This window comes from Piliocolobus tephrosceles, chromosome 7 (assembly GCF_002776525.5).
Source record: "Piliocolobus tephrosceles isolate RC106 chromosome 7, ASM277652v3, whole genome shotgun sequence".
Classification (NCBI taxonomy): Eukaryota; Metazoa; Chordata; class Mammalia; order Primates; family Cercopithecidae; genus Piliocolobus; species Piliocolobus tephrosceles.
The window spans coordinates 85,785,098-85,811,605 of NC_045440.1; the positions used below are offsets into that span (position 1 = coordinate 85,785,098).

General features: G+C 35.4%; 1 protein-coding gene and 1 pseudogene across 21 annotated transcripts in view; one reads left to right on the forward strand and one right to left on the reverse strand.

The window, feature by feature from the left end:
• The window catches only part of RALYL (RALY RNA binding protein like), a 725,790-nt gene that overhangs the window by 626,710 nt on the left and 72,572 nt on the right, over positions 1-26,508 (forward strand). The window lies entirely within an intron of this gene.
• On the reverse strand, positions 15,265-16,147 carry LOC111553163 (annotated as a pseudogene).

Sequence of the window (26,508 nt, forward strand, 5' to 3'; positions counted from 1 at the left end):
GTGAGCCAGGCTTGAGAACTTGCCCCAGGCTATCTGCCTCCCAGCTGCGAAAGAAAAGGGTTTGGTTCTTCCCCAGCCTGTGGAGTCTGCACGCTGAATTCCCACTCTCCCTTGAGTTTTGGCCAGGAGGCTTCTTGCCCCTTTCAAGTTGCTACAAAGTTCGGCTAGAGATTTCCTTCTCCCTGTGGTGTTTTTCCCCACTCCTCTGGTCACTCTCCTGATGGATCCCCTGTGGTGCCAGGCAGGAATGGCCTGCTTGAAGACCCAGCACACTCCCAGGGCCTTTCCCACTGCTTCCTCTACCCCTGTATTTCACTCAGCTCTTGAAATTGACTCAGCTCCAGATAAGGTCAGAAACTTCTTCCGCAAACAGACCTTCAGTTTCTCCAGTGGGGGGCCGGGGGGGCGGGGTGTTCCGGAGAGGAGGATCTCCCTTTCCCACTTCTGCAGTTGGGGCACTCACAGTATTTGGGGTGTCTCCTGGGTCCTGCAGGAGCACTCCACCTCCTTCAGAGGGTCTGTGGGTCCTCTTGGGATTGCTGGTTCGTTCTTGCAGTTGATCTGGAGCTAAAATTCACCACACAAGCCTCTTCATGCTGCTCTGAGTGGGAACTGCAGTCTAGTCCTGCCTCCCATCCTCCATGATGATCAAATTTATGACTTTTAATCCATAGTCACATGCCAGAATAAGTGCATGGTCTATGGTTTATTATATCAGTTGATATGTGAGTATATAACATTGAATTTGTCCCCAGCACACCTCACTCACATTAATTTTAATTCTATGTTCAATAAAAATGTGTGAATTATATTAATGAATAAATCACTGCTAAATATTGCATACTTCAGTCCACTGCCCATCAGTGTCTTAAAGTATTTGTTAATATGCACTGGTGAAAGTTGCTTTTGCCCTCATAGACTTGGACACTTACAAGCTAGATGTGTTAGTTTAGGCAATTACTTAAACTCCCAAGCTTCAGGTTCTTGTTTATGAAATGGAGCTTCAAAGATTTAGATAATTTATATCAAACATTTAGCACAGTTTTTGGCACATAAGAATTGCTCATAAATGTTAGCTATTATTACAATTCTGGAAGGTATATTTATGTATCATGTTATAAAGAGTCAATCAGAAACCGTTAAAATAGTTCATAGAATAAATCTCCATTTTTATAGGCAGTGTTTTGAGTTACATTATAAAAAACAAAAGTCTCATTATAAAAACCAACAGAAGTTATTATATTGGGGAAAAATAAAAATTGTCATGAAATGAGTTATCAAGCAATATGAATACAGATGTTTCAGATTTTAATGATGAATACTGGTAACTGTCATTTAAATTTTTTAAGTAGGAATATTGATACATTTTAATATGCATCTCATCTTAAAATAAATTGAGGACCCAAATTCTTCCCTGGATAAATGTGCTGTACTAATTTTGAAAGAAAATGTTTTGGTCACAACATAGACCCAATCTGAATATTGCAGTGGAAAAAAAAAACTGTCAAAGAAAGTTACAGAAAATTATTTCCTTACTGAGAAAGATCATGGACTTGTGAAAAGAAGTTGAGTGAAATCTCAGGTCTCTGATCTGCAACTATATATATGATATAAAAAGAACTTTCTTCATACGCACCAGGAAATGATTTCTAAAATAATATCATTGGGGGGGGAAACCCGCTCCCCCACCAGTGTTCATTTAATGTAGTTTCCCTCTAATACACCTAGAGTGAGGCATGAAGGCTCATTCCAAAGTGTGATTCTGTTTGCCCAGGTAGATCAACAGAGGCAGTGTTTTCCAAAGGTACCTAGGTGATTCTGATACCAGTGAGGCCTGGAAGCCATCATCTACAAGGTGCTTCCATCCCCCTCCATTTTTTTCCATAAACACATGCGCAAGTTGTCATTATCAACACTTATCATCTCTGGAGTCCCTTCAGAAAATCTTTGAAATATAATGTCTCATAATCCCTCCCTGTTTTAAATGCATGTGGTGGAGGCAGCCACATTGAACCTGAACTATCTTGGAGTTCACTTAACAGAGACCAGGATAGATGCAAAGAGCCCAGAATAAATGCCATGGAAGCCTCCACACTGCCTATGCCGAAGTACATATAAATTCATTCTGATGTCATCTTAGACCTAAGGCTGGGATCATAATAAATTGTAAACTTCAAAATAGTAAATAATATAAATGCAATATTTAATAAATGTCTGTTTATTAAATAGTAATATTTTCTATTTTAAACTATTATAAGTATATTATATATTTACTATTATATTTAAATGTATTATAAATGCATATTATTGAATAAGTTTATATTATTATAAATAAAATACATTTATAAAATAAATTTGATTATTAAAGTTCTTGCCCACCTTAACTTTTTTTAAGATGTTAAGCAACCTTGCTTTTTAATGGAGGGCTAAAGTTTGGGGGCTCATATTCCAATCATCCTTGAAACATTATATTTTGGAGCAATTAATATAATAAAATTCTACTAGGAGAATGGTTCCTTTCAACGTTGCATCAGATAGAATCTGATCTTGGAAATAAGCTGAGAGAAAACAGTCATCAAGTGTTCATTTAGAAAGGTGAATAAGGCCAGGTACTGTGGCTTACGCCTGTAATCCCAGCATTTTGGGAGGCCAAGGCTGGCGGATCACGAGGTCAGGAGATCGAGACCATCTTGTCCAACATGGTGAAACCCCGGCTCTACTAAAAATACAAAAGTTAGCTGGACATGGTGGTATATGCCTGTAATCCTAGCTACTCGGGGAGCTGAGGCAGGAGAATCACTTGAACCAGGGAGTCAGAGGTTGCAGTGAGTCAGGATCGTTCCACTGCACTCCAGCCTAGCAGACAGAGAGAGACTCCGTCTCAAAAAATAAAAAAAAGAAAGGTGAATAAGCACAGAGTGATCATCTCAATTAAGAGTCTAATATATAAATCTTAGTTTAAAACCAGTCTTGCCTTGAAAAAGCTATTTACAACTTTTTAATGAAAAATACAAATGAGAAGGAATCAAAGATCCTTCATTTGAAGGTTGAGATATCCATTGTAAAATTACATGTCAAAAAATGCATGAAGTTTCTTCAAACACTGACTGTTGATACCTTGCAGACACTGAGCCACTTTGAACATACACTCACAGCACCAAAGGAAACTCCACATGAATTATTTCTTTTTGTCTCTTCAGCATGAAGTTGAACTTTTAAGAAGACTTTAATATGAATTAGTTGTAATTTGAAATTAAATATTGATTTATACCAATTTTTCATTTGATGAAGTTTTTCATAAGTAGCTTTATTATGAGGATGTTTATTACGTGGGTAAAAAAACTTTAATTTAAAAGTTATGTATCTCAGAATATATTATTTCCTAGTTTTGGTTGGAAGATCTTCAAGAATACATCACGGCGGGGCCAGGGGGATGGTTAGTGGATACAAAAAAATTTAGAAAGAATGAATAAGACCTATTTGATTGCACAACAGGGTGACTATAGTCAATAAGAACATAATTGTACATCTTAAGTAACTCGGTGAGTGTAATTGGATTGTCTGTAACACAAAGCATAAATGCTTGGGAGAATGGACACCACATTCTCCCTGATGTGATTATTACACATTGCATGTCTGTGTGAAAATATCTTATATACCCTACAAATATACATGCCTACTATGCACCCACAAAGTTAACATTAGACAATTTAAAATTATAAAAAGAAATATGTAAAAAGAATACATCAAGGATAAAAATATCAGAATTATTATATTTATCTCTAGTGAAGCAATGACTGTATGTGTGAGCTAAGCATGGCCCAGCCAAGCATGGATCTCCTAAATCCTTTGAGATGCACAGGATCTATTCTACTAAATCCAAAAAAGAAAGAGTAAATACTGTCAGGGCAACAAAGCTTGCCCTGCATCCAAAAATGATCTTATAATTGCTAACAGCTGTAGTTTGCAAAACCATTTTCCTTGAGGGATATTTTCTCCCTTTTCTTTCCAGTCTTGAAGCAGAATTTAGATCTTCAATATACTTCTGCTGTTATGAAAACTTTATTAAACCTTGATGTTCTTATTAGGTTAAAGATTCACATTATTTTACATTTATCTAGGTTTTGTAGGAAACCTCATATTTAGTAATAGATGCTATATATGATTATAGTATTAGCTGCTTACTTTAACAGCACAAGTTCTGTAATTTGATTTCCTTCCTCTGAATCCCATTCTGCCACTTCCTAGATAGATGGCTTTGGCAATTTAACTTTCCTGAGTCTCCATTTGCTCACCTAAGGTAGTAAGTAACTAACCTTTTATTATTATTATTAAGTAATTTTTTTTGAGACAGGTTCTTACTCTGTCTCCCAGGTTGGAGTTCAGTGGTGCAATCACAGTCACTGCAGCCTCAACCTCCCAGCCTCAGGTGATCCTCCCTCCTCAGCTTCCCAAGTAGCTGGAACTATAGGCATGAGCCACCACACCTGGCTAATTCTTATCTTTTGTAGAAATGGGATCTCACTGTGTTGGACAGGCCGTTCTTAAACTCCTGGTTTCAAGCAATCTTCCCACCTCATCCTCCAAAAGTACTGGGGTTACAGGCATGAGCCACCATGCCAGGTCATAACTAACTCTTAACAGCTGTTATGAATGAGATACTACTTAGTGTCTGACATAGTAAACAGGAAATAAATACCAATTATTTAAAACATTCTGTGCAGCAATTAAGTTATATTATAAATCTTTTCTGAAGTTTCACTGAATCACAGAAATGTTAACCAATTGAATCCAAAGGCCTGAACATTTTAGAAGTGTTAAGAGAATCAAATTCTCAATTCAGAAGAGTGAAATCGGCACAGGAGGGATAGACTGCCTTACTAGGGGAGATCGCTGAGGAAGAGAGACAAGAAAAAACAAAACAGCAGCCTGAAGACAGGAAGACAATTCTGGACTGTACTTAGAGTGATATAAAATATGGAGTACAATATTAAAAACTTTAATAATAGGAACATGAAAGAGGGAAAGCAATGCTAATTTAGGGATGGTTGGTAGAGAGCACATAAAAGCAAAAGCAGATCTATATTAATGCCATCAAATGATAGCTGTCTATGAAGTATTTATGAATTGAGAAGTTAAAGAAACTGGTCAGATTATTAGGAAAATTTTCAAGACAAAAGTAGGAGCTGAGTTTTTCTTCAAGGTGAGGTAAGAATTCAATACGGAGCTATTAAAATGGCATTCCTGGGAGACAAGAGTTGGATGAGTGGCAGCAGAGAAGGCACCGTACCCAGCATATCAGACATTCCAGTCTAGTGAGCTAGGAAGATTCAGGAAAAGACAAAAGATAAGATTGGCAAATTCAGGGAGAATCTGTATTGAGAAATTCTCCTAATACAAGGAGCTTTCTGCTCATTCTAGGGGTGAAGTGGAGCCATTCAGTGATGTATACCTGCTTGACTGTTTTGCTTTTAACTGAAGAGTGATGTTATCCAAAGTGAGCCACTTATAAAGCGGCTGCAGAAGTTCAGGCATGACTTGAAAATATGCAAGACTTGAATAGAATGAAATAAGAATGTAAAGAAAATGCCTGATGAAATCGCATTTTCTTTAAGAATGTCGAAATCAGTGAGTGAGTGATATCTTAAAGTTTTCTCAGTTAGACTTGATGGGATCATGGTGACAGTATGACAAGCTAAAATCCATGTATAGTGTTGAAACTAAGGGAAGGTTGACAAGAAATTGTCCCTAAGCTTTAAATATGCCCATCAAACATCATGAAATTACTAATGGCCAAGTCAATGCCTGTCTTTTGATGATGCGGTTTCAATTTTCTCTATGTCTGCAGGGAAAAAGGGGTAAGGAGATAAAGCCAATTTTCGTCTAAAAATCTACTTTTTGGGGGGTTTTTTAAGACTCAGACAGTGCTACCACAAAATTAATGATTTCTTTACCAACTGCATTTGCTTCATTTTTTTCCCCAAAGCCCTCCAGGCTACTTCTCTGGAGAGTACACAAAGTTTCCACAGCGCTATTTTTGTAATCTAAAGCAGTTGTGCTTTCAGGCCTGATGCTACAACTATAATTTTAATTTATCAACCTGCCAGTCAGTGAAATGCTGTAAAAACATTTGAAAGCTTAAACCCATCATTTATTTCTGCACCTGTCAATGACACTTTTCTGTACTTGTCAAAATCATTTAAACTACACTATGATGGCATATACAATATCACCAATAAATTGGGTAATCAATCATGTATGTGCATATTTTGACAGTGGCGTCTTGAATGCATGGTCTCCTGGATGCATTTTTAAGAAGTAGGAGCTCATTACTGTTCAATAGTAAAATACAGTAGAGTCATCAGAAAGAGTCTCCCTCAGTCTTTTACAATTAAAAAAATGTCTTAGGCAACAGAGGGGCTGATTGTGCCTGAAATGGCTTTTATTTCTTCAGCAAAATGTTCTCCTTGGGGAAAAGGAAATAATTGCAGATTATAGCAGGCCAGAATATAGTGTTACATGGAGGAAAGAAAATGTATAGGATCATTAAATAGATTTATTTAAGTTCTGCTTATAAAGAAAGCAGTGGTGCAGTACTTTATAGCTGATATTTCAAAAGAGTGTTATCAGCACTTCCACCACTATCTAATTTGTTCATATAATAAAGTGTCACATTAAACCCAATATCACAATTCATATCAGTTTTACTTCAAAAATTGGTGTCGTTATATATCGCAGGCAACACCAGCCCCAAAAATATTTGATGAGATCTTTCATCACAATAAATTATAGAATTTAAAAAATCAATCTATTAGAACCTGTTAATCATTAAATCCACTCAACCCAGTAACGAATTTGATGTCATTTAGTCTGTGTTTCTAAGATAAAATGTTGTTTAAATTGTAACTTAAATAATATTGTCTAAATAATCTAACTCTACCCTCTGAACTCTTGGTTGTAGCAATCCTCACCATTTATTTGTATTTTTTAAAAAAGCAAGTCTTAAAAGAGAAACCCTTTAAAATCTATGAAGGATTTATGACCACTTCATAGCATACAACTCTAATTTAGCCAGACTAATTCATAGACATCAAATATTTCTACATAAGAAAATGAATCAGTAAACTGGACATGCATAAGATCTCACTCATGGGAAAGAACTAACCTTAAGTGTTGTTTCAGAATCACATTTAAAACAAACAGAGCTTTGGGATGTGTATTAATGTACACAACCAGCACTGTTTCCGTATTGTTTTCAAGGAATATGATTTTGTTTTGTTTTGTTTTTATAATTTTACACTAAGTTCTGGGATACATGTGCTGAACATGAAGGTTTGTTACACAGGTATACGTGTGCGATGATGGTTTGCTGCACCTATCAACCTGTCATCTAGGTTTTAAGTCCCACATGCATTAGGTATTTGTCCTAATGCTCTCCCTCCCCTTTCCCCTCACCCCCTGACAGGCCCTGGTGTGTCATGTTCCCCTCCCTGTGTCCATGTGTTCTCATTGGAACATGAGTTTTTTTAAGATGTCAAGCCACATCAGAAAGGGTAATCATATAGTCAGGCTGCTTAAAGATATATCTACTGAATGTGTATATGAATAAAATAGAAATGGTGGCTAAGATTAGACGTCATATGTAGAATCAATACTGCACAGAGTTGTTATTGCTTTAAGATAAGATCTTAGTCTCATATACTTTTAATATCAGTCCTGAAAGCAGTCACTAAAACTAATGCAAAATAAGTGCTCTGATTTCACTCGACTACCTTCAACTCATCTCAAAGAAAGCTAATTAAGCTTACTCGAAGAGAACTCATTTCTCTTTTTTTTAGGTCCATTAAATATACTGAAGACTGAATTTTCAATTAAATAATACTTGATTATCCAAATAATTTTTGGCAGTTTAAATAGCATTTATTTCAGACAGTTCAAAGTACTGATTATCCTTTATTTAGTGTTCTTCAATGAATCTTTACTGATTCTCATAAAAACAGAATAGATATCATCATTCCTTTAATACTGAATAAGTGAGATACAGAGACATTATGATAACTCCATAAATAAACACAGAATATCGGTAGCTATTTTGGAATGGAGTCCAGTCTGGGACTTTTGCTTACAAAGCTGGCAATTTCATGCATCTTAGCACCTCACGTTTTCTTCTGAGTTTCATCTGCACTTGAATGTCTAAATAATAGCTTTAATTATTCATGAAAATAATCATATATATAAAAAGTAATTTATTGCTTTTAGAGCCATTGTGAATCCCAGATTTGCACTATAAAAGTGCTAGCAAAAGTTTTAAAGCCTCACTTCCCAATCACATTCTGTTCATCCAGCCAGGAAAGACTGATCTTTATTTCATCAATCTCAAAATGTGACCTTTTCAACACTTTTAATGACATTTTCAAAGTACAGAAATGCTTTTTGATTCAAAAGGATTTTCTACTTTATTCTGCAGAACAAGTCAGCTATCATAGTATAATCAATAGCTGCCAACTATTAGCAAAAGTCATGCATCACTTATACTTTAAGAGCTTATCAGGAAAAAAAAATGCATTCAGTGGCTATATTTTCACATGCTAAGGTAGATATTAAAATGAAAAGTCAATCCTCAAATGTTTCATGCTTTTAGAAATATTATTATTTCCTTAGTAGAAATTTCACTAGATCACATTCAAAATATACCATTAGAAGCTGCTGGCCACATTCCACTTCAAAATGAGATAATGTGCTTGTAGTTTTATTCAGTGTTAGGCAACCAACTACAGTTTCCCCTTAGCTTCAATGAAAAGCATATAAAAGATGAAACACTTGTTGAGACATTTCTTCCAGATACTGGCTAAATTATCATATGATGCAAGTGGTATTTCAGTTAAGTGTATATTATAGCTCAATTGGATACTAAAAGTCTTGAAAGCCTTTTTAAAAGTGAAGTTCTCTAGAGAAGCTATTTTAAAGATGTGTTCTGTAAATCATGGGCCTTTGATTATCCAGCCCATGGCAGGCTAAGCACTTCAAATTCCCATGTAAAGCCACCAAGTCACAAATTAAGGGACTGCCCAATAAATCAAAGCATTCATTCCTAATTTTCTTAAGTTGCCAGGTTTTAGTTTGAAGCTCTTGAGAAAGGATTTGATAGCATTGCTGCCCTTTCTGTGAAGAACAGTTGTCTAATTTCATTAAGTGCATCAATTCAACATTTGAAGGGCACTGTGTATGTGCAAAATATCATGTGATAACAATGTCAGTTGCTGTTCTAAACTAGCCTGCTAGACAGGGATAGTTTCCTACTATTGTGACTAAAAATTGAGCTTTCCTTCCTTATTACAAATATAGCAACAACAAATCATCCTTGATAGGGAATTTAGTAAAATATTTAGACATTTATTTTGGCAATGTAAGATGAAGAGTGGTATCAAAATCATTTAGACTTAACTAACAAATATGTCTTCAAAAAATTACGCAATGCACATTGTTTTTAAAAGCATCGTTAATTGCCTAACAGTACCCTCCAAACTACAAATCAGGAGTTAAAAATAGGAAGTGAATCTTATGATGCAATTTCATTCTAATCAAGACTTTATTTCCACTATCTTTATTGCTATTTTTGAATAAATTCAGTTATATTTAAATAAAATGTATTCAGTGCAAAATTCCATTGAAGTTATATTGGTAGGTGCAAAGCAAGATGCGAGGTGCACTGAACTGCTGCTTCATCTCATAGTGGATTCAGTAAAGCAGTGCCAATCAATGAATTGTTTTTACCATTTCATTTCAAAAAGTAGGAGTAAGCATTTTAAAACTTATAGCATGTTTATATGGCTATGGTATCTAAATGTATGATTTTGTACAAAAGTATCAGACTGTGATAGGTTGGAAATATTTTAAATAAAAAATAAAAATTTGGTCCTTTACCACAATAAGCCAGGAAGACTTAGACAAGACTACATCTTTGCCTTTGGGGAGGTTGTAATCTAATGGACAGTACAAAAACCAATAAGTTGGTGTCTATAATACAAGGTATTGCTTGGGAATTCTAATCTGCTGAAGAAGATAAAATAAAAATGAACATATATCTATAACATAAGTCATTCTTTGAAAACTCTTGAAAGAGAGGAAATCAAAGGTTGTGGGACTAGTGATCATAATGGCACACAAAGCCAGATGGGTTTAGTTTCTGTTTGGAGATAGGTAGTAGCACCATTTGGCTGGACCAAAGGGCGTCTTAAAAGAGACACTGGATGACATGCCTAGAAAATTAAACAATGACTATATCAAGGGAGACTAGATAACCCTGAATATGTTTTAATTCTTCAACTCCCCTCTCCCTTTCTCACCCCTCCTGCCTCTGTCTTATTCTCTTACTTTCTCTCTCTCCTCCTTGACCCCTATTTATTTTCCTCTCATTCTCCTTCTTTTCTTCTCTTTCGTCTTCTCCTCTTTCCTTCTCTCTTCTTCTCTCCTCACGTTCTCTCCTTGTCCTACTTCTTCCCTCTACTTCTTTACCTCTCTCTATTCCTCCTTCTTTCTGCTGCTTCTCTATATTTTTCTTCATTTCAAAAAAATGCATGCCTTCCATCAGAAGAGAATATCTCAAAATATTAAGAGCCATCTGTGACAAACCTACAGCCAACATAATATTGAACAGGCAAAAACTGAAAGCATTCCCCCTAAGGCCTGGAACAATACAAGGATGCCCACTCTCAGCACTCCCATTCAACATGGTACTAGAAGTGCTAGCCAGAGCAATCAGGCAAGAGAAAAAAATAAAAGGCATCCAAATAGGAAAATAAGTCAAAACTATCTCTCTTCACAGATTACGTGATTTTATACCTAGAATGCCCTAAAGACTCCGCCAAAAGGCTCCTGCAACTGACGTGCCACTTCAGTAAAGTTTCAGCCTACAAAATCTGTGTACAAAAATCAATAGCATGTCTATATACCAATAATGTTCAAGTTGAGAACCAAATCAAGAATGCAATCCCATTTACCATAGCTGCAAAAAAAATAAAAATAAATAAGTAAACCAAGGAATACATCTAACCAGGGAGGTGAGAGATCTCTACAAGGAGAGCTACAAAACACTGTTCAAAGAAATCATACATGACACAAATGAACAGAAAAAACATCTATGGCTCATGAATTGTAAAAATCAGTGTCTTAAAAATCGCCAGACTACCCAAAACAACCTATAGATCCAGGACTATTCCTGTCAAACTACCAACATCACCTTTCTCAGAACTAGTAAAAGCTATTCTAAAATTCAAAGGAAACAAAAAAAAAAAAAGAGCCTGAATACCCAAAACAATCCTAAGTAAAAAGAACAAAGTCAGAGGCATTACATTACCCAAATTCAAACTACACTATAAAGCTACAGCAACCAAATCATCATGGTACTGGTACAAAAACGGACAATAGACCAATGGAACAGAATGGGGAACCTGGAAATAAAGCCACACACCTACAGCTATCTGATCTTTGACAAAGTCAACAAAAATAAGCAATGAGGAATGGACTTCCTATTCAATAATTCATACAAAAATTAACTCAAATTGGATTACATATTTAAATATAAAGACCTCAAACTATAAGAATCTTAGAAAAAAACTTAGAAAATGCCATTCTGGACATCAGCCTTAGGAAAGAATTCATGGCTAACTTCTCAAAAGCAATTGCAATGAAAACAGAAATTGAGAAGTGGGGCCTAATGAAACTCAAGAGCTTCTGCGTGCAAGAGAAACTATCAAGGAAGTAAACAGCAAAATATTTTGCTCCCTACAGACTGGGAGCAAAATATTCACAAACTATATATCTGACAAAGGTCTACTATCCAGAATCTATAAGGAACTTAAACAAATCATCAAGCAAAAAACCCCATTAAAAAGAAGGCAAAGGACACGAACAGACATTTCTCAAAAGAAGACATACAAGCTGCCAACAAACATGTGAATAAATGGTCATCATCACTAATGTTCAGAGATATGCAGATCAAAACCACAATGAAATACCATCTACTGCAGTCAGAATGGCTATTATTAAAAAATAAAAAAAACAACAGATGTTGTCAAGGCTGTGGAGAAAAGGGAACACTCATACACTGTTGGTGGGAATGTAAATGAGTTCGACCACTGTGAAAAACAGTCTGGAGATTTTTCAAAGAACTCAAAATAGAACTACCATTCAACCCAGCAATCCCATTACGGGATATATCCAAAAGTAAAGTGTTCTACCAAAAAGACACAAGCACTTGCATGTTTATCACAGCACTATTTACAATAACAAAGACACCACCAAGCTCAGTGGCTCACACCTGTAATCCCAGCAATTTGGGAGGCAGAGGCAGGTGGATCACCTGAGGTCAGGAGTTCAAGACCAGCCTAGCCAACATGGTGAAACCCCATCACTACTAAAATTACAAAACTTAACTGGGCATGTTGGTGCATGACTGTAATCCCAACTACTTGGGAGTCCGAGGCAGGAGAACCTCTTGAACCCAGGAAGCAGAGGTTGCAGTGAGTCAAGATTCCGCCACTGCACTCCAGCCTAAGAGACAAAGAGAGATCCATCTCAAAAAACAAAAATATAGCAAAGACATGGAATCAACCTAAGTGTCCCTCAATAGTGGGCTGGATAAAGAAAATGTGGTACATATACACAATGGAATACTACACAGACATGAAAAATAATAAAATTATGTCCTTTGCAGCAACATGCATGTAGCTAGAGGTCATTATGCAAAGTGAATTAATGCAGGAACAAAAAATCCAGATATATTGAATGTTCTTACTTATAACAAGGAGCTAAACATTGGCTACTCATGAACATAAAGATGGCAGCAAGAGAAACTAGTAACTACTAGAGAGAGAAGGGAGGGAGAAGGGAAGTTTGAAAAACTGTTGGGTACTATGCTCACTATCTGGGTGATGGGATCAATCATACCCCAAACCTCAGCATCATGCAATACACCCAAGTAACAAAAGTACACGTGTACCCCCTGAATCTGAAGTAAAACTTGAAAAAAAAATACATGCCTTCAACAAGGAGCTTTCTTTGCTTTGCGATAGATCTCACTATTGGAAGGGAAATTAATATATGTGAAATGTTGGCTGGGTACCAGAAATAACATAAATTCCTAGTACATTAGCCTGTTCTCTTGTTTTGCAGTTGAGAAAAAAATTTTACCACTAGCTTAATGACATATTTAAAATACTAGGATATATCAAAAATGTCATCATTTTTTAATATTAGGCCAGTATGAGACTGTTCTCTATTTGGGAATTAGCTGTTTATCCTCTCCGAGGAAATTAGTCATCCCAAAAGACAATCAAATGCTGACATTTGACATGCCCAATAAACTACTGGGACCCTTCACCACCATGTTCCAGTGAGGCCCACCAGTCGATAAGCCCTGCCCACATGTACATCCACACACTCATACACACACCCACACCTACTGACACACACACACACTCACAAAGCTGACAGCCAGGTTTTTGATGCCTTGCCCTGAAATATAAGCTAATCAACAAGGAAAGAATCACCAGGCATTTTAGGAAATACTCTAACATGGAAAAAATCCCAGAGAAAATCAGATTTCCACAGAAACAGGGGAAATATAGAGTACAAAACTAAACAAAAATACTAAAAAACTCATAATTAATGCCCCCAGGTATAGGAAAATGTATCTACATTTCAAAGTATTACTTAAAAGAATATATGAAGAACAAGAAAAATCTTCTTAGAAATTAAAAACTTTATAGCAGAAATAAAAAATTTAATAAAAGTTTGAAATATGAACTTAAAAGATCAAAAAGATAAACAGATGGAAAAGAGTAAAGAAAAGATTTTTAAACAATTAGACCCTTACTCCAGGGGTTCAATATCAAGCTAATAGTGTTTTCACAAAGAGAAAACTTAGAGGACATTATTCAATCAGAATACAAGAAAATATCCTAACACTGAAAGATACTAGTTTTCCAATAAAATACGCTCTGCACAATAAATGAAAGATGACCCAAACTAAAATAGATTACTGTATATAAGACCTTAAATGTCTAAATAGAGGAATAAAAGCCACATACCAAGACAGACTCAGAATAACATCAAATTTCTCAAGATTAGAACGTACAGACAATAGAAGAATGCCTTTAAATGTCTTTTGATCACATGAATAGACTTATTGTAACATGGAATGCTCAACATTAGTGCCATTAAAGTATCTAATTCTGACTTCAACTTTTAAAATAATTAAAATCAATAAAATCAAAAAAATCAAAACAGGATAGTTATGAGAATAATAGTGCCATTATAACCACATTATAAAGAAAACTTCCATCAACATTTTATGATGTGACAAATCCAGTACAATATATTTTATTAAATATTGCATTCCACTCAATTTTGTAATATTCCATTTTTTGATGAAAATGTTTTTCAGAAGAGAGGCTTCAGATAAAAAGAAAAATTGGAATAGAAATACATATGTTGAGATTTCCCAGTGTTACTGTTACAAAGTACCTTAGATGTCCTGTAATAACTGTTCATAGGTATCTTTAACAAATGAATAATTATTAATATATTTCACAGATAAGTCACTTGGCACTTTTTATTGACATACAACTATATAAACTTTTAGTAAAACATTTAAATTGTTTTACTTTGAATCGCCTCACATTTTATAAGTTAGTTTTCATTTCTTCTGCTTCTTTAAAAGGCTTGGCCAGGTTGTTTGTCCATAGTAGGATCAACAAATTTTGAACTGTACTATATTTGTATAATAACTAATTTATCCAACTTAATATGTGGGAAATAATGCCTCTCTCTGTATTTAGATATGTTTATTTGAAACAAAAATAACTAATTTTATGTATGTGATAAGAAACAGCCTATTAAATATATACCTTTTTAAAAATAAACAGCACAGATAGCAGATATAGAACTCTTTACTATCAGTACTCTTGACTACCAAGAAATGAAGCCACACTCTAGAAAAATGCAAGGTAAGAAAAAATTCAAGTTACCCCTTTGGGTAAAAATCATCCCTTTAATGATATTCATTTGTAATTCAAATTCACAGCATACCCCATCAGCCCAAGGTAATCTTCTAAAATGTCATTATACTTGCAGTATTGTAAGTTTTTTTCAGACCAGTATTTATGGAGGTCACCGTGCTACATCAACAAAACATTTTAACTCCAGTGAGAGTATAGCTTTGTAGCATTAGCTCCTTTGACAATTGTCTTTCTAAAAAGATTTTTACTTTAGAAACCTCTGATATATGTAGTTTTCTTCAGATCCGAAGTATCCAAATGTTTTGTAAAAACCAACATTTTGTGGTAGACATTCAAGGATAATCTTATAGTAGTTCAGTTTCTTGCTTAGCAAAGTACAAGTTGACAACAATTTGCCAAGCTGTCTTCCCTGCATTATTAACAACATCTACTCTTTCTCTCTTAGCACAGGAAGGGATGAATTTACGTTCTATTATCAGAGTTGCCATGGCAACACTCTGTCACCGAGTCACATCTTCCACAACTATAACATAATGATCCCCAGATTTCTTTGTATGCTCAAAAGACTTTATACATTATCAAGGTTGACAACTCCAGTGGCAGTTCGCTGACCCAGTACCTTAAAAAAAAAAACCCTATGTTAGTTGTATTAGTCCATTTTCATACTGCTACGAAGAAACACCCAAGACTGGGTAATTTATAAAGAGAAAGAGTTTTAATGGACTCACAGTTCCTTGTGGCTGGGGAGGCCTCACAATCATGGCAGAAGGTGAAGGAGGAGCAAGGCACATCTTACATGGTGACAGGTGAGAGAACATGTGCAGGGGAACTGTCCTTTATAAAGCCATCAGATCTCGTGGGACTTATTCACTATCATGGGACTAGTACAGGAAAAACCCACCCCCATGATTCAGTAGGACTTGTAGGGATTATGGGAGCTATAACTCATGATGAGATTTAGGTGGAGACACAGCCAAACCATATCATCAGTAGACAAAGAGGCCTTAAACCAAGCCTTCTGCAAGATGTGTTGGAGAAATAACTGGAGCATATGTAGCTGTATTCTGATTCTAGTCCACTTCTTTAAGTAGACTTGAGTCAAACATAGGAGTTTCATCAGGTTTCATCTTTCCAGGAAGGTCTGTTTGATAAACCTGAGGCAAGCCCACCATGGCCCTCAGGACACCAGGTCCCACTCTCACTTCCTAACCCCCAGCCCCTCCTCACTGCCTTTAAAATTTTGAGGGAAAATTATTTCCAGCCAGAAGGCCCAGACAATCAATCAAACCAAATACACTGTTAATCAAGCACAAAGACTTTAAAAAGATACAGGTGACTCTTGTTATTTGTGGAAGTTATATTCTGTGAAGTCACAGCAAACACTGAATTAGCAAATACTGAACCATTGGTCCTAGGGGAAATATAGGGCTAGATTCCTGTGAGCCTCTGGTCTCAGAGGAATCTTTTGGTCTCAGGAAATTCACAACATTTTTGTCAACCAATCAATACATAAACTTGCTGTTGGTGTGTTTCTGTTTAAAGATCCTATGTCTTTAATGTATGTTATATCAATATGTATGTTGATTCATTAACATTGAACTCACAGCCAGCAGCACACCTCATGCCTGAAAGAAGCTCATCTAAAGAAGCTCACGTATTTTCTTCATAAGACACATCACAGTCTTCTTGTGCTTAGGAACACTGGACAGCATTTCAGCACTATACTGGGGGGCCGTTTTAAGCTACAAAATTACCAAGAAAAAGCACATAAATGTGAAAAATGAGACACTAAATAGATCATAGCATAGATGCTTATTTACACTATGAACTGAAACAAAGAGGCAGTGTCACCTCATTGGACCTCAGCTGGGAACATGTAACTCAAAATGTTTACCCTCTGTGCATGTTTCTGAATGATCATAAAAACCCTGTGAGTATTGATTAGGAGGTCATACAGAATCCATGAATAATGAGAATCAACTGCATTTTCAGAAATATAATTATTCACAAGCTATTTCTAAGAAATCTAAAAGTTGTCTCACCAAACTTATCAAACCAACCAAAAAAAAATGGGGGGGGTCTAACACAAAAGAGAAAGAAGTCCTCAAGGTGGCTGGTGAAGAGAAGTACCAAGATGACAGCTTTGTAGCAGACCCAGAGAGAACCAGTCTGGGCTGCAGCAGGACAACGGAATGCTCCAGGAAGAATGAAAAAAGTAGACCATTATAACTGCCAAGTAAACAATGATTGTACAAGAAGGAAATATAATCATTGCACAGTATGTTCCTCAACTATTATATTTATGTGGTTATGCCAATAATATTTATGTGGTTATACCAATATAAACACTGAATATTGACTTAACCAAACAGAAAAGAATTAATGAGGAAAAAACATGGAATTCACAAATAAATTCTTCAGTACAAGTAAACAGAGCAATATTTTGAGGGCTCAAAGAGGACTCAGTTTTGAGAATAAGGTTTTTTCTAGAAACTAAAGAACATTGGATAAAATGTCTTCTTAATTTTCAGAAGGAAAGTACCTCTAAGAAACATTTATAGGTTATAATAAGAAGAGATTAATTTGGAAAATATCCGGTAACTCTTTAAGACACCAGATTCAATACAATGCCCCATTTGAAGCAGTAAATTAAAGATTTGATACTACAGATTAAAATAAGGTCAATAAATGATATTAAGGAAAATTAACAAACATTCCATGAGAAAAACAGAGGAAAAGTGGCAAAAATGAGAACAAAAGAAAAAATGGGATGAAACACCATTGAGTTTAATCTGTAAATAATAGCCATTGCGAAAGATGACAATTTTATAGAACGTGAGTCAATAATAAAAAGTAAAATATATAATTCATTGACTTTTCTAAATGACACATTTAGAATTTGAAATGTAAAGAAATCTATAGGAATCCATAAATTTAAAAAGAGGCTAACTTTAAGACAAAAGATAAAAATCGAACTCAGTTTTCTCTGTGATGTGCTAATGTGAAGATAATCCTGGAGAATTTTTTAGGGAAAGGATTGTAACACAAGAATTCTGTGCTCAGCTACATCATTTTTTATGTGTGAAGATGCCAGAAAGACACCAACAGAAAATTATGATGTATCATGTACCAATCCCAGACAAAATTCTAGAAAGATAGCTACTCACCTGGTTTTATCTATCCTGAACACCAGCATCTTAAGGCTCAACCTATTTTACAAACATATGTTTAACAAATATTTAGTCATGTTCTTTAACTGGGAACTTTATGGAAGGGTAAAGTGATTCATTTAAAATGACCAGGTAGAGAAATAATCAGGGAGGGGGAAAATTTGACATTTAAAAAATTCAGCTGGTAAAATATTGAGGAGTTTTTTTTAAATTGAATAATAGTAATAGGAGGGAGACTATCTCTTCTACAAATTCATGATTTAGGGATAAAAACTGACATTAATCAGTGGGGAAAAAAAAAGAAACCACAATAAAAAGTCATGTTTACACAAAAAGTCATAATTGACAAAGAGTGCAAATCAGTTCAATGGGAGTGGAAGAATTATTCAATATGCTACTTTTGCTTCTATAATATTTGTATGAAATATGCATTTTAGATATGTGTCCAGTGCAGTATGAGCTTGTAATAAAAAGGTAATAGAAGACATGTATAAATAGCTAGGTATTTTGGGAAAAATGGGCAATGCAGAAAATCAAGTGCATGTGTCTAGAGGAATGACAATGTTTAGTATATAAAGATTTGCTAAAATCTTCAATATTTATAGATAATAATGGTGATAAAAAGCTGTCCTCTCATTTTAATTTGAATAGTTTTACTGTTTTATGCTGAATTAATATTCCCCACTTGTTTTTGCTACAGCCTATTGTGTTTAAGTAGTTTTCTTATTACTGTTTTACTTAGAATATATTATAAGAAATGCCTCTTAAATTTTATCAAATGTCTCTTTAGCATTTACAGATAAAATCTGTAATCTCTTTTAATTTGTTTTTGTTCCAGATTATGTTGATGGATTTCCACACCTGAAACTGATACTAATGACCTCTCTGGTTTACTTTGGCGTATAGGTTGCTCTTTATCTAATGAGATTAGGTCTGAGTTCTTTCCTTTTTCATCTTTCTTCTTTAAGAATGAAGGCATCTAAAGCTGTAAATTTTTCTGAGTCAGGTATTCATTGTGTCTCACAGGTTTTAGAAAAAGCATTCTTTTTATTTCTTTCTAGAGAATATGAAGTGCAATATTTCTTTTTTGACTTGGCATCAGTTTGGTTGGGGAGAGTCAAAGAAACTGAACTAGTACTAAAGGAAAGTGAGCCAGATGTAGGGTACCAGCTTTTGAAAATCTGTAGGTCAATATCTAAATGTTACCTTTTAACAATGTAACTTAATTTTAATAAAATTATGAAATTTTAACTTGAAAGATATCCCAGAACTATATAATGCTATAATGCATTAATCCTCTTCTCTAGGAAGAATTCCCAACAAATAGTTTTCAGGCTCTTGTGCCATATATATCTGTGTGTTATATTACAACATACAATGTTTTGTCATGGTGTTTTCCATTTTACGATTCTGTTTTTTGTTTAAACTACTAGAAGCTTGCGGTATTTGGTATTAATTATCTTATTTCTTTGTTAAATTTAGCAGTAACAGTCTTCCTTATAATTACTACCCTTTAATACTCATTCTGCCTTTTGGAGCCACAATGAAGAAATTCAATTCCTCTTCCACTCAACAGCCTTTCAAATATTTAAACAGTTAGGCACCTTTCTTCCCAAAGACTGTCTTCTGTAGCCCAAACATCCTTATTTAATGCAATCATTTTTTATACAGGGGCATTGTCTTGAGACTTCTGGCCATCGTAATTTCCTTCATCTATACGTATCCTACTTGGTCAAAATTCTAAAAGTGCACTGACGCATACTAAACTAAATATTTCCAGTGATGGCTCAAAGTGAAAGTCCAATGGAATTATTACCCCTTTTTTCAATAGACACTACAAATCATTTAATGCCAATTAAGATTTCATTATCTGGACAGGCCTGGTGGCTCACGCCTGTAATCCCAGCATTTTGGGAGGCCGAGGCGGGTGGATCATTTCAGGTCAGGAGTTTGAGACCAGCCTGGCCAACGTGGTGAAACCCTGTCTCCACTAAAAATACAAAAATTAGCCAGGTATAGTGGCACACACCTGTAGTCCCAGCTACTTGGGAGGCTGAGGCAGGAGAATCGCTTGAACCCAGGAGGCGGAGGTTGCAGTGAGCAGAGATTGCGTCACTGCACTCCAGCCTGGGTGACAGAGCGAGACTCTGTCTCAAAAAAAGAAAAAAAACAATATTTCCTTATCTTTGTGGCTTACTATTGAGATTGCAATTGACAAAAACACTCAAGTATTTCTTACAGCAATATCTGGGAAGCCATAGTCAAGGTAGTCTATGCTATGAACTTTGATTATATTGATGCCTTGGTTCGCTCATATATAAAGTCAAGATAATACTAACTCATAGAATTTTTAAGACAATGAAATAATTTGATATATGTAAAGCATTTAGAATAGCAGTTGATAAATGCTAAGCCTTCGGTAAATGTTAACATTATAATTAATTATTATCATCTGTTTTGACATCATTCTCCAACATTTTTAAAAGCTAGTCTCCACCATAAAGAGCTTATGTAGTTGATATATTTACCCTTGAAGGAAAACGTTGAAAAAATCATTTTAATTTAATTGTTAAATCATAAAAATATCAACGAACTATGAAAAACATTTACTTGTAAATGGACAAGCGAACTCATTGACTACACGTCACATACGGTTATTCTCAACAAACATGGAATACAAAAACACAAAACACACGAAATACAACCCAGTCTAAACTGGGTTGTGTCAGTCAAGATCTGCAAAAGAATATTGGAATAGAAAGTGCTTGGAACAGCTACTACCTCTGTGGCTGAGGGTGAGTACTCAAGGGAAAAACAAAGTTGAAGAGAGTCTCTCTGCCCAGGGCTGAGATTCAAATCTCACTGGAGAAGATGTGTTTGTAGCTGACCGAAGGTCAGAGAAGTCTATGGGATGCTGGTGGACTGGAGGTGATGAGTAGGAAACTTCTGCTGAGATGCCCATGGTTATCACTGGGCCTCTGACAAGCTGCTGGTAGCTGTGCCAGAGAATAAGAAAAGCATCTGGAAAAAGAAGCTCCCTCTTCTTCTATGCCTTGCAGTTTTCCTCCAGCATCCTATACTGCCAAACTTTAACACTGTGTCAGCAGGCAAAGGAGGAATGTTCAGAGTCCAGTTCCATTATTACAAAGTAAGCTCAAAAAAAGGGTAGATTTAGAGCTGACCAGCAATAAATTGATAGATGGAAGAAAGATCTAACCCAATATAGCAATTGTAATGCTCTAAATACTCTAATATTAATATTCAGGTGTTTGAAAATTCTAATGAAAACACTTTACTTTTCTACAGAGAGTAAATACTATAGTGGAAAGTTCCACAGATGGGTAACACTCGATTTAAAAAATATGTCTTTGGGTGACTAAAACACCCTGCCTTTCAGAGCTTATGATCTAGTGAGATAGACTCATAAACAGTCAAATACAATATAATATGTTTAGATGAAAATGTGTTTAAGAAGCTATAAGAATGAGACCTGAACATTAATGACTACATTGAACAGTTAAAGAGATTGATCATACTCTACAGGATTTTGACATGAGCCCTCCTGGAATATTTTACCCTGAAAACTTCAATGTCAAGAAATTCAGATAAATTAGATTAAGTTCAAATAAGAGAGATGGGGATGATTAATGGAAGGGAAACACTGGCATGTGACAGGAAAGGCTAACAAAAATCTATACAGATTAGCTAAGTAACAAGAGAAGCAGAGAGCTGACAAGCATGAGTTGGATGTAAATTCAAATAAGCTATAATCAAAGAATAGCACAGAAAGTGGAATTTAGTCTAATTCAACAAACTTGATAATGTGGGAAGATATGGAGCTTGAGTTAGGCCTTTAAGAATGGACATATTAGGCTGGGCATGGTGGCTCACACCTGTAACCCCAGCACTTTGGGAGGCCAAGGCGGGCAGATCACAAGGTCAGGAGTTCGAGACCAACCTGGCCAACATCGTGAAACCTCATCTCTACTAAAAATACAAAACTTAACCAGGCGTGGTGGCAGGCGCCTGTAGTCCCAGCTACTTGGGAGGCTGAGGCAGGAGAATTGCTTGAACCTGGGAGGCGGAGGTTGCAGTGAGCCGAGATCGCGCCACTGCATTCCAGCCTGGGCGACAGAGGGAGACTCCATCTCAAAAAAAAAAAAAAAAAAAAAAAAGAATGGACATATTTCCAGCAGAAAGAACATATTTCCATGTTGATGGACAGAGAGTATAACAGGAAACTTTTTGTTGAGCCACCAATTGAGCTAATGCAGAAGATTGTATCAAGATACAAGAACGTCTCCGCCTGAGAGCAAGATTTTTTTTTTTTTTTTTTTTTTTTGGACCAGAGTAGCGCCAGGCAGAGTGTAGGTGCTGAGAAAGCTGATGGATTAAAAGAGTAATTGAATGAATAGTTAAAGAACGTCAGAGAAAGGAGCTACATTTTGGAGAATCCTGAGTATTGAAGAGGTCTCCATGTTACCTTGTAAGCCACGGGGACTAATTGAAAGTTTTTATGCTGTTGCTGTTATTTTTATTTAAGTACACTTCCTAACAGACACAGTAGAGAGAAAAGTAACAGCTCACCCCATTCAAAGTGATCATTCCAAAATCAGAAACCCTGTGTTACTAGCCAAAAGAAAGAAAAATTGGTTTTTTTCTTCCTCTTTTTCTCATTTCCAAAATTTATTCTTCATACATTCTGTCACTGCTCTATCAATTAAAGTAATCATCCTTTAAATGTGTGAGACAGTAAACTTGACTCACAGCAAGTGAAGCATGAGAACTTTTTCTTAAGTTAGGTGGATTATTTTCATCTTTAGAACTTCTTAGCCATTTTCTCTTACTCAGGTGACAGGTACTGATTCACCAGTAGCCAGGAACTCTATAAAGATATCATAATAATTTAGGTCCCATTAGGTTTCTCCTCACTTTCTCCCCTATTACAAAGGTCCTTGAAAATCAATTGAATATTTCATCAATGAAACTTAGACTAAGTAGCTTATTTCACTGTTTTTGAATTTTGCATATATGTGTACATATGTACTGGTGACATACACCAAAGTAAATGTACAAATTTATATGTATTTCCTAAACTGAAATGAACAGATTTTTGTTCACAGTATTGTATTGTCAAAGTTTGTAAATTTGTTTAACTTTAGATACTCTGACAGCTAGAAACCTGCACCAACATTTTATGATGAATTAGAAGCAAGATCCTGTAAATACATCTAAGGATACTTCTGATTTCACCTTATCCACAGGGAAGTATGCTTTGGAAATTCAGCCAGTTAGCTGAATTATATACTACATTATTTTTACATTACACCTTCTGCACTCATAACTTCTAGAACTAACCATGGGTATTCTGAAGAATACCTGTGCCAAGAGAGAGAATAATCTCCATAAAACATATTGTCCATACTTGTTCCACATTTTTCTACCACCAGGTTTCTCGATCATCTAGAAAGACCTACCTTTTGAACATTGACTTGTCAAATCCCTACTCTTTGCAAGGTCCATTTCACATGCCAGCTCTTTCATGAAGCCATGTTTGATCCCTGTATCTCACTCACCACATCCTATTTCCTCTGCTTATAAACTCTCATAGAAGTTCTTATTTCTGATTGACAGTTATCAAATTCTGTCTCAACTTACTTTCATCTGTGTATTTGTCTAATCTCTTATACTTAGATTGAAATTCCTTGAGGTTAGAAGTCATGTTCTACTGATATAATTATTCACAACTCCTAGTATTGCAGCTGACTTACAAATAAGAACTCAATAATTGATTACTCAATTTAATATAGGAAGCCAGTTATAGCAATTGAGAAGGCTCTAGTAGTAGTTATTATTGGCAAGATGTTTGCTAAGAACACATTAAAATATTTCCTGCTTGTGCTAGGGAATTTATTAATATTCTTAAGATTATATTTTAATGAAATTTGGTGAAGGAAAATAAAAAGAAATACTTTGTGTATTAACCTACTCATATGAAACTAGCTTTATGAATTCAAAGGGATAGATAAAAATTGATTACATATATTGTAAAACCCAATGAGTTGTGATTCTTCTATAAATGAAAAAGTTCAAATGAAATTTCAGGAAAGTTACTTGGTCCTCATTTAATCTTCAGTAATGAAAGAAACAGTGTGGATGTATGGCTGTAAGCAATTACTTTAGCAATTCTGATTCCCCATTACATTTTGAGAGAATGTGAATGTGAATGATTAAGTAGGATAAAATTAATAAAAGTGTACCAGATTTTTAAATAAACAATATGAAATATTTATTTGCACTAAACATTCAAAACCATCATTTCATTTTTCTAGAAGGTCAGATACCTGCCGTAAGCCACTGGTTATGCTTCCAAGCAACAAAAACCTCAGCATTTCCTTGGTTGAGTTTCATCCTAGACAGTGCCCTAAACATCTAATTTACTATCATTTTTGTTTTCAGTTGCCTAAGAACCAAATTGTCTTACTAAACTGTTAAAGTGAGCGTTGCAAAAGTTGTCTAAAATAGATCATCCCATAAGGATCACAGTACCACCCTCAGCTTATGAGGGAGAAAAGGGGTGTGGGCAGGGATTTTTCTTAACTGAAAAACCAATTCTTCTTGTCAATACAGTTCTAGGATACATAAAATACCTTAAAAAACTGAATATGACTCCTCACAATGCCATCTTTTGGTGGGTGATTTCAAATAGAGGTTCACTCAGAAAGAAAAAGAGGATTTTTATGAAAGATAGAATCTGGAAAGAGAGAAAAGGAGACCCTCCCCTGCAAAAAAAGGACTGAGAAGGGTGGCAGGAACACTGGGAAAACAATAGCTGCCATTAATCAGACTTGCCCTGGTGTGATCTTTGAATCTCTTTGAATATCCTTCTCTTTCTTGGAAATCCAGCTTGATTTTATAGCTTATGACCTGACCCAACTACTGGCATGACATTTCTGCTAAAAGCCCAAACCATTAAGACAAAAGCAGTCTTGACATGATTACCAAGACAGGTCTGTTTGTGCATTTCATTTTATTTTTAACTTTGACAGGTAAAATTGAGTTTATGATGGCAGGCAGTGGAACTTGAGAATCAAACAATTCAGAATACTTAGCTATAATTGGTTCTTGTAAATACATCTTAGCAGTCAGGACTGAACAAAAAATAAGCAGGCTGGATGAGATAATTTAAGCAGCAACTGAAAAAAAAATAAAAATGAATTTTCTTTTCTTGTGTACTTTTACATTTCCAGAAGGCTTTTCAATCACTGAAGTATTTACTGAAGGTATAAGACACATAAGTGGAAATCATTACTGTCATCTATATTAATAACACCTTTATAATTGATCAGTGTGTCATTTTTTTTCTTGCAATTAAATTCTGCTATCTGAGATTACAGCATAAAAAGGAGTCTCTGAAAAAAAATTATAAAAACAATTTAGTCACATATTTCCTTTGTGAGCTTATTTGGTTACATCTGAAAATACTGAGAACTTCTATTCTATGAAAATGATTGTCCCCTCAATCAATAACTATTGAATGTATCAAATATGTCTAGCACTATTTCTGCTACACAGTAAATACTCACATATATTTATTGGAATTAGCAACCATTCCCTTTTCTTTGCATCCTCTCCACCTGTTGTTGTTTTTTGATTTTTTTTTTAACAAAAGTCATTCTGACTGGTGTGAGATTATGGTTTTGATTTGCATTTTTCTAATGATTAGTGATGACCATTTATTCGTATGCTTGTTGTTAGCCTGTATGTCATCTTTTAAGAAGTATCTGTTCATGTCTTTTGACTTCTTTTTAGTGGGGTTATTTGGTTTTTTGCTTGATGATTTATTTAAGTTTCTTACAGTTTCTGAATATTAGACCTTTGTCAGATGCACAGTTTGTGAATATTTTCCCCCATGCTGCAGGCTATCTGTTTACTTCCTTCATAGTTTTGCTGTGCAGAAGTTCTTGAGTTTAATTAGGTCCTACTTGTCAATTTTGATTTTGTTGCAATTGCTTTTGAAAACGTAGCCAATATCAAGTAGGGTATTTGCTAGGTTTTCTTCTAAGATTTTCATATTTTGCGGTCTTACGTTTAAATATTCAATCCATCAGCTGGGCGCGGTGGCTCACACCTGTAATCCCAGCACTTTGGGAGGCCGAGGAGGGTGGATCATGATGTCAGGAAATTGAAACCATCCTGGCTAACACAATGAAACCCCGTCTCTACTGAAAAATGCAAAAAATTAGCTGGGTGTGGTGGTGGACGCCTGTAGTCCCAGCTACTCAGGAGGCTGAGGCAGGAGAATGGCGTGAACCCAG